Genomic DNA, 10,973 nt, shown 5'->3' with positions numbered 1-10,973 from the left:
ATTTTTCCGTACAAGACTAGATGCCGCATTTATAGAACATATTAGTGTGAGTTGATATCGGGGAATGTCTGCGAAAAATACAAGTTAATGGCCATTGATTTGTTCGAAAGAGTCGTTGCCCGTCCAGTATAAATACCCATCAAGGGCATCAGAAATAGCATCCGGCTTCTTAGAAAAGTAATCCCACGTATATTTTCATTATCAGAGGTAAACTGAATTTACCTTCAGTCGAGGAGAAAAAAGCTTATTTCAAGATCACATTAAAATAGCCGAAGAACACGAGCGATCATAACATTATATCATATCAATTAGGATCATATATTGCCCAAATGTTGAGTTGTATTCCAAGTGTTGTAATTTCAGTATTATCAATTGATGTGCTGCAAACCTATTATAACAAGAATCAGTCGAGAGCTGAGTTCTTGAGTGTATAGGAGCCATGGGATAGACGATTGTGTGTAAGTCCTAGTCTTTGAGTGGGTTGTTGCAAAAATGTTGTGATGGTCAAAGTCTTTTAGAGTGAATCCTTGCGATGTGGAAGAAGTGGTGATGTAGGAGTCTTTGAAATCTCCTAACATCCATAAACAACCCTTGTGTTTATTAATTTCAGTCTAACACTCACTCACACCACTTCGATTAATCCACTGATTTATAAGTTCAATCTGTTAGTTGACCTTATTCCGCACTTATCAAGTTGGTCAATTAACATCGACACGTGAGAAGGTAAATAGTACAGTTGACCAACCTCAAGTAAACTCCAAATTTGAAGAATTAGGAAGCAACTGCTACAGTAACGCTTTAGCATATCAAAGAAAGCAGTTTACATATATCCCAGAAAACCGATCTCAACAAGTGTTATCAAAGCGAGATTCCTTCTTGTTTTTGAATACTTGGAGGAATCGCTAAGAGCTTTTGGTGCACAACTGTTGACAATTGCACTGCCAAGACGATTGAGGCATGTTTAGCAGCCAGGAATATTTGGCAGCAGTTGATGGAGCTAGGCGATGAGGAAATAAAAACTGATTATAGCAGGTGTCCATCAACTGAGGTCATTGAAGAACCCTGCTGCTTAGAAGAATCCACTAAAAATAGTAAGGAGAACTGCTTCATAGCTCATGATAGTCAAACTTCCACCAGTAAGCAAGTTGATGAGAAAGCTTCAGATGAACTCTCCACGAGTGGACATGTATTTGACTTTAACTCAAATAATTTTACATGAGAGTAGTTAGCAGAAACATTGTATGACATGACTAATGAGTACCCGAGACTGTGCTTAGCATTCGAAGAAGTTAAAGCTAAGCAAAATGACTTGCCAGATTGTTCAATTGAACCTGACTGGGAAATTTCGGTTGAGAATATCAGTCTAGAGGCAGAGATTGCCAAACTTAAGACGGAGAACGATAAGATACAAGTTGAGACTCAGCAGTTGAAATCAAAAAATCTGAGAATGACTGAACTGATTCAAACTTATAATAACTCCTCAGTTTTGTTGATAGAATTGTAGGAATCACAAAAGCCAAGAGGAGACAAAACTGGTCTTGGGTTTAGTAATAAAGATTGCAAACCAACTGAGGATAGTACTCAACTTAAACTGAATATGTACAAAGGGAAGTACATTCACTTTGTCAAGTCCAGTTTGGAATGTGAACATAGTAGTGCTACCCAAAAGATTGATGAGACTGTTGAAACTTTGAACAATGTCCAGAACTTTGGAATTGGATATGTGCCTGAGAGCTCTTGTGAAAAGAAAGACTGGAAATCCAGTCAAGCTAAACACATCTCGAGGAGGGAGCGCCACAACCATAGACCATACAGAAGACTTGATCTAAAAGACAAAAGAGATATTCACGATGAAGGAAAGATGAAACTCGCACTACTTCACAAGCATACTCACAAACACATCACTCACATCACAACATTTACTATGCACACCACTCACAGCATAGTGCATATTATTTATCTCACAAGCACACAAAACACAAAGTAAGAACCTTATGGGATACATCCAATAATCGATCAATTAGGTTGATTCAAGTGTGGATTCCTAAAGGACTAATCCTTCGAGAACCCACTTAGACTTAGGTATCATAGTCTAGTTTTATTTTGTGTTTGAAGGTGATAAAAAACGGAAGAAGTCAAGGAATCGGTTTAGCACAAATAGCTAAACTGACTGTAGCAGAAGTAAATTGAAGAAAAATATCAGTTTAGGAGAGAAACTGAAGTGAGGGGAAACATCAGTTGAGCAAATTTTGCAGAAGACTGTTCAAATCATGAAGACTTCAACTGATCATCAGACTAAACCTTATTTCTTTTAATCCTTAAAAGTTTTAATTAATTTTACGACTATATTGATTTTTATTTACTAATTTGCTTGATAGTATTGATTACGTGTGCTATAAATGCGTAAATGGGAGGAAACAACACAGTAAAAAGAAACAAATTTTATTTATATATGCTTCTTTGACATACAAATCTCGCAATCTATCGCCATCATCCAGTAACCCATCCAAGAGAACAACTCATCAATTGCAACGGCCTCCTGGTAGTCTGGTGAGGCAGTAATCCCGTCTAGAGTCTGAAGCTCTTTCATGAGCATCAGTAGAGTGATGCCTTCATCACTGAAGACATCCTCAGACTTGGTTGTACCAAGTCTTCATTTGTACTTTTCCAACTTCATGTCCTCACATTGAGGAAGAGGAGCTGAAACCTTCTGTAGCATTTTTATCTTGATAATCATGGACTTTATCTTTGCTGCAACTTTTTCTTCTTCATACTTCTTCGTTAGTACCTCCATGATATGCTTCGTGTCTTGAATTGATATTGTGATTGAGAACAAGTTATGAGTGACTTTTTTTAGAAAATGCTAAGAATACGAAGAGTCACTCACGCGCTCACGTTTCTCTATTAATGTTTCAGGTAATCATGAGAATACATAGAGACAACACGATTCCCAATGCATCTATTACCATCATTTCATTGATTAGAGGAAACCAATACGTGTTGTGAAAGCCAAATCAATTTATACTGAACAAATCTTATCAGTCAAGATTCATCACAGACAAGAACAACGAGATCGACAAATCTCATCAGTCCAGCTGTCTCAAAGCCTTAAAGGATATCATTAATTGAGGAGGAATACTACGCTCAAAAAAGAATGGCCAAAGGCACAGACAAAAGATCAATCGAGCACTGAAAATTCTCAATATCATAATGAGAAACTAATTGGAAGATTATGTCAAAAAGGGAGAAATAGTTCAAGAGTTTCGTTAAATATCAAAAAAAAGAGAAATTGTTGGAACTTTACAATGTTTTGATATTTTCAAAACTGATCAAACAAAGTCGTTGATAAACTGCACTCACTCAATAAGTAAAATCAAAGAAGAAAAATGGTCAAGCCGCGGAGCTAAACTAAAGATATCAACTATGTTGACTTTGACCGAGAGCTAAACTGAAGACCATCAAGTGGTTTCAAGCAGTCGAGTAAATACACTATCTTCACATAGCAAACTGCATTCAGTTTAGGGAGCTAAACTGAATGGATTCTATAAGTCCAAACTGCATCAAAGCTCAACTGAAGATTTGAAGTAAAATGTATTCAATTTACGGAATTGAACTGATGCCCGACTCAACTAACCAAGAGACTGAGCAAGCAAGATTGAATCAACGCAACCCATTTGGATATACTTTCCGTACAAGACCAGACGCCGCATTTGTAGAACATATCAGTGTACGTTGATGTCAGGGAATGTCTTTGGAAAAGACAAGTTAACGACCATTGATTTGAAATTCGAAAGAGTCGTTGCTCGCCCAGTATAAATACCTATCAAGAGCATCAGAAATAGCATCCGGCTTCTTATATTGTCCGCATATATCTTCATTATCAGAGGTAAACTGAAGGTATCTATATTGCTCAAGTGTTGATTTGTATTTCAAATGTTGTAATTCCAGTATTACCAGTTGAGGTGCTGCAAACCTCATTGTAACAAGAATCACTCGATAGCTTAGTTTTTGAGTGTCTAGGAGTTATGGGATATGAGATTGTGTGTAAGTCCTAGTTTTTTAGTAGGTTGTTGCAAAACTGTTGTGATGGTCAAAGTCTTCTAGATTGTATCATTTCGAGGTGGAAAAAGGGGTGACGTAAGAGTCTTTAAAATCTCCAAACATCCATAAACAACTCTTGTGTTTATTAATTTCAGTCTAACACTCACTCACTCACCACTCCAATTAATCCACTGATTTATAAGTTCAATCTGTTAGTTGACCTCATTCCGCACTTATCAAGTTGGTCAATTAATATCAACACGCGAGAAGAAAAATAGTTCACTTGACTAACCTCAACTGAACTTCATATTCGAAGAATTAGGGGTCAACTGCTATAGTAATGCTTTAGCAGATCAAATAAAGCAGTGTGCGTCCCACAAAACCAATCCCAACAATGGTTTTGTTGCATTAATCAATTTTATAAAAATGATTAACCTCAATTTTCTATTAAGACTTTGTTATATCTCATTATAAACATTTATTTTTTTTATCAATGTGAAATGTGATACTCATAATCACCTTTATTTTTATCAACATTGTACGAAATCATAGCGACAACAACAATGACAACAATAATGTTGGGGATTGGATGTGTGTGTAGAGGGGGTGAATACACACTTTAAAAATATTTTGAGCTACAATAGCTTGTTCTTGAAATGTTCGAAAATGAACCGAGCACCGAGAAATTATATCGAGTTTGGTTACAAAATCAAGCGGAAAACACTTGAAATAATCCCTCTAAAAACTTATTAAGCGTTCGAGAAATCGTTTGAAAATATTTCAAGTTGAGATAGTAAAAGTATTTTGGTTGAAATATTTTATCAAACACTTTGTCTGCAATATTTTGGTATATTAAAGAACAAATAAAATGTTACAACAAACCATCCAAAAGCAAAAACAATAAGTAAAATGTGATAAAGTAAAGAGACACGAATTTATTTATGAATGTTCGGAGACTCAACCGCTCCTACGTCACAAACTAGAAGACTTTGGCTATCACATCATCTTGTAATACACCTACTCTAACCTTAGGACTTACCCCATCGTCTAAGTCGGAACTCCTAAATTTTCAATCTCTGTCCAATGATAAAAATTGAAGATACAAAGTTTACACAATCTTTAACGCATTTGTGAGAAGACACTCACTCATCTCATCTATACAAATCATCTAACAAATGTGTGTGAGTGAGTTGGGGTTGGGGTGTGAAGAACTTGACTATGAAAGCTGAAGAAATCTGTTGTATTCTTCACACCAAGGGCAAGCTCTTAATTAAGCTGAATAATCTGTTTTGACGCCTTCTTCATGTGAAAAACTTATAAATTAGTTGAATAATCTTTTGGTCGTCCACTCTCTCTTCTCCTTAATCTCCAGATCTTGCATTTATAGCCTCCAAGAATGATATAGACGTTAGATACAAGAATATGACTGTTGGAGAAAGTTTTGTACTGTTTCTGACAACACAACGGTCATATTTATGCTTTTGGATAGTTTCTGTCCCGTTGAGAAGAATTCAAACAGGTGCGAAGAAAATAGGTGAGTGCTCAACCGGTCGAGAAGAGCTTCACTGGTCGAGAAAATCTTCACTGGTCGAGTAGAGCTAAAACAAGTGAGTGAATGTTGTATGTTCAGACAGTGTTTTTAGAACCGGATCGGACCGGCCGGTTCGACCGGGAACCAGTCGCTGGTCCGGTCCGGTTCATCTCCAAAAATCAGAAAACGGTTCCAACCGGTAAAAAATCAGAAAATCGGTTCAACTAATTGAATCTCTTTTTCGAATTTTTTTTAATTTTTTTCGAAAATTTAATTTTTTTTATTTTTAAAACTTTAAATTTAATATTTATATATATATATATATACACACATGATTATTTGTACTTCATTAAAAATATTATTTTAAAAATAATAGATTTTTTAAATTAAATAATTTATTATTTAAATAATTTATAACTATAATTGATATTTTGAATATATTAACATATTTATTTAGTTTTCAAACTATGGTAATATATATTTTTTGTCTATTTATATACATTTTTAGTTTTTAAAATTCAAAATATATTATTTATTATATTATATAAACGGTTTTTTGGTTCGATCGTTCGGTTAAAACGGTCCGACTGGTTGGACCGTTTTTTTAGGTAGATCGGTTCGATCACCAGTTCGGTTATGAAAACATTGTGTTCAGGTGCTTATAATTCTTGGTGCGTTGATATCTGGGCACAATGATGAACGTGAAAGTTGTATCCCTTTATCTTGGATTTCCAACTCATCAAGAATCATTCAATCAGGAGTTCATATTAGAAGTTATGCTCGAAATACCAGAGCTGTTCAACAACGATCGATGAGACTTTTAACTGGTCGAGGACCTCAATGGTCGAGGGAATGTTGATCGTTCGAGTGCTTATATATCTTGATGCGTTGCTTTCTGGGCAAAGTTATGACATAAACATTGTAGCCATTTGTTTCGGCTTTTCAAAGCATCAAGAAGCACTCAATTTGGATTCCATATGAGAGATATATGCTCGAAATACTATGCCTACTCCAAAACGGTCGAGGACAAAATAAGCGAGTGAATGTGGTCCGATCGAGTGATTATATCTAGAGGTGTCAAAACGGACCGGCCCACAACCCGTCGTAACCCACCATTAGGCGAGGCGGGGCAGGCCGACCCACCTTTTAGGCGGGTTGGGAAAACACCAACCCAACCCACTTATTTTAGGTGGCGGGGTGGACCAACCTGGCAGGCTCACGTGTAATTGACGGGTTTTTATGGGCCAACCCACAACCCACCAAAACTCATCATTAGGCGAGACGGTGCGGGCCGGCCCACCTTTTAGGCAAGTTGGTAAATTGCCAACCCAACCCACCAATTTTGTAAGGCGGGGCGGGGCAACCCGATGGGCCTACCCCATTTTGACACATCTAATTATATCTCTCGATTCGTCTATTTCTGGGCAAAGTGATAAACATGAATGTTGTATCCATTCTCTTAGTTTTCCATGGAATCAAGAATCATTCTATTTCAAGTTTTTATGAAAGAGTATGGTCGAAATACCAGACTGTGTATATAATTGAGTTATATCATCAACCTGTGCAGAATCAACAACTTCTACTCAATATATCAGCAACTTAGGCTCTGATTCAGATTGCAACTTGTAAAGATGATTTTTAGATCATTTCTTAGCTTTGCAACACATACTGAATCATTTCATTTGGATAACGAATCTGAGAGATATAGAGGTTAAACCAGAGCTAGTCTGTCAATCCATTTGCTTCTACACTTCATCCAACTCTATCTTGAGACGATGGTTTGACTTAGGTATCATCCGAATTGGTCCACCTGATATGAGATATGATTTGTAGACTTTGGTCTTGGCTATGCGACGATTTTTACGGCTGATCACTTGGATCATCATGCTATGATATGTTTGAAACAAACAGCTGCGTCAGAAACTAAGTTGAGCTAAGATTGTATTCCAACAACTTATAACTTCCAATTCATGATCTATCAGCTGCACACTTAATAAATATGTTAGAAACACAATATCAAATTTTGTTTTTATCAAAATCAAGATTGCTTGCATTTCCAAACCAAACAAACAATAATGAGGAAAATGATAATAATGACAACCACCACACTAATTTTAATGATAATAGTAATGGTTTTTAAAAATAAATTTAATAGCAACAATAAGGTGATTTCATAGGTTTTTAAAAGTAATGTAAAAAATGAGAATATCGAGAAGTATAAACAAACATACATGCATCAGGATATTGGTCGAATTATTTTAAAAAAAGAATGTCCAAAATATGGCCAAAACGTGGCCATTTTTTTAAAATATTTTAATATCATATGAGAAATTGTTACTCGGATTTAATGTATAATAGCATAATTACACACACGCCTTATATGTTTATAAAATAATATAATATATTTAGTATTATATGTTATATATAATTATCATAATTTTTCAATAATTTTTAAAATTAATATTTTTTTACTTATAAAATAATATTAAATTAATTTAAAAGTTATTTATAATTTTATCCTAGCTATAATGGTTATTTGAGAAAAATATGGATATATATATAAATAAAATCAAATTACTTATCTTACTATCTTATTATATATATATATATATATATATATATATATATATATTATTAAAAAAGAACACCACTTAATAACTAAATTAAAAATTTATTTGGTGAAACTAGAGATGAAATATCTAAAATACCCTACAAAAAACCAAAAAAAAAAAGAAAAAAAATCTTTATTTCTATTTTAAACTTCACGCACCCACGATTGTCTCCTTTTTTTGTACCTATATTTTAATTTTATATTTATTAGAAATAAAATTATAAGAACAACAAAAATAATAATAAATATTCATGTTTTAACAGCACACACATTGCGTATGTAGATGCGACTAGTTTATATAGTGTAAGAGTAGTTTTGGAAAAAAATTGGTGTCTCACTCTAAGCAATCTAAGGTACTCAACTATTATATGTAGTATAAAATATAATATATAAATTTCTCTCATTGTGCTATAGTTTGATAAAAAGTTTTCAATTTTATAATATATTTTTTTGAAGCATAATATTTTTATTAAAAAACCAGTTATGTAAAGTAGAATGATTTTGAAATGATACTATTATAAAATTAATTTAAAATTTATCGTAACTAACATGAAATACTATACAAACATAAAATAGGTGAATCTATGATCTATTTTTTTTCTTCAAAATATATAGATTTGAAATTCTTTCGTCCAAATGCATATTGATGTTATGGGATATATCCCGAGATATCGTCTAATATCTCGGGATATATTTATTTTTTTGCATGAACTTAGATCGGGATATGTGATAGCAAGCATATTATTGGTGGTAAGTGATGTCCTGCAATTATTATTGGATATGGGCCTTGCATATATTCACTATCTATAATCGGGCTTGGACTTGTCAGTATTATGTGATCATGGGCCGCATCCAATCAGATCATGGGCCTTGCCCTTTGAGTTATGGGCTTACACTAGGGACTACACGTCTGACATGAACACACGTTCTCAACTATCTGAAAGACAGGGAAGTTTTTATTATATAGACTGTTCTCTTCTTGATTACAGGCAACGTGGGAAGAGACACTTTCTTCCCCATGATGTTCTCTCACGTTTTCTTCTAGTTTTCTCCCATGTTTCTCTGCCTGACTTAGGCATCGGAGGGGTCATGCCGGGAGAAATCCTGGCACCCCTAACCGGTTTTTTCCATGACTTTCAGGCAAACACAGACGGAGAATACACACGCTGGAAGGAAATTTTTGGGATGTCATCATTGGCGCCGTCTGTGGGAAATTGAGTCTGAGACGTAGATTCAATTTCTTTCTTTTTCTCCCCATTCGAAAAAAAGGAACCTAATTTTGAGATCGTCGATTGGGCATCTCGATTTTGGCTTCTTTAACCAGTAACTTTGATCAATTTTCTTGGCTTATCTCTCGCTGGAACGGAAAGAAAATTATTCCCACGTCTCATCTTTACGGTGGGCTTAGGAAAGAAGAAAATTGATCTTTTAAGGGGAACGACAGGACGTCTATACGGGATAAACAAGAAGGAGAAGTGCTAAAAGCACAGTCAACTTTGCAAGCCTAATCCACTACTGAGCCGTGTGATCGTTTCTGTTGTGAAATCATTTATCTCTTTTGATGGGTGTGGGATAACCCCTCGCTTGGTTCACCCCTGTTTTCTGCGTAATACACTACAAGGAGCTCAAGTTGGTGTTGTACCACCATCACACCTTGCGCTCCTTTTTGCAATTCTCCACCATGAAAACATCTCTGTTTTGCTTGAAGAATTGAGGATGGTCCATCGTCAATGCTTCTCGATTCTCTCTCTCAAAACTCTAGCGCACACCTAGTGTTTGTGAAAAGAAAAGTCTCCAGATACTACCATTCAACTAAGGCAGAACTCCATTTCTGGAGAAGAACTGACTGGAGATCGATGGAGTATGAAGAGTTTATTGGGATTTTTCGGGCCTTTACTAGCCTACTCTGTTATCGCTGCTTTATCGCATCGCTGCTCTCATTACAGCTTCTCTTCCTTTTACAGTTTGGATTCTGCTCATCTTATTAATGATTTTCAGTCATTTACATGTGACATTATTGATATTACATTGGGATGGAGTTAGCTCCATCGGCTCTTCAATATCATTCGGCGTGGTGGTTCAAGTTTCCGCTTGTCTTTTGAGTTTTATGTATCTTACGGATTGGCTATACATTGTGATCTATCTAAGGTGTTGTGGTCTTTTATAATTGGCTCCTTCAACTCTATGCTGCTATGCAAATACATTCACATCTCTGTAGGCTCTACATGATTGATATTTTGCTTAAGTTAATCTGCCATCTCTCGGTGTGGTTGCTTCACACTCTTTCAATGTCATTTTCTATCTAGTGAAAAGGAGAAACAAAGAAGCAGCAATGTTCCGTTTGACATTTTGTCTTTAGTTCCAAATTTCTCAAAAAGCTAATTAGCCTGTGGAAGTGAAATAATTTGGCATTATGCTAAAGATGGGCTCCATCGTTTTATTGCTTCCTATAAACATGGTTTTTTGACATGGGTTCGAGACTTTGCCGCAAATTCTTGGTTGTACTTTGCTTGGATCTTTGGAAATTATTTCAGGTACTGTCACGGGTTTGGCTATTTTCTGGTTGGACGGTCGTTTTGACCCCCTGCCCATCGCCTTGAGCCTTGGGAATTCATCGAGCTTGTTGAAGAAAGTCCCACCACTACCTCCATTTATGGATGTCGTAACAGGGAAGATCTTAGACTTTATTCTTTAAGCTGCGATTTTCTATTTTCATCACTCATGCTGGTTCAGAATTTCAGCATAATAAAGAGAGCACCATTAATACTAAAATTCGGGAACATTTGAAAG

The sequence above is a fragment of the Henckelia pumila genome, chromosome 2, assembly GCF_033568475.1.
Source record: "Henckelia pumila isolate YLH828 chromosome 2, ASM3356847v2, whole genome shotgun sequence".
Taxonomy (NCBI): Eukaryota; Viridiplantae; Streptophyta; class Magnoliopsida; order Lamiales; family Gesneriaceae; genus Henckelia; species Henckelia pumila.
Note: the sequence above shows the minus strand (reverse complement) of the source record.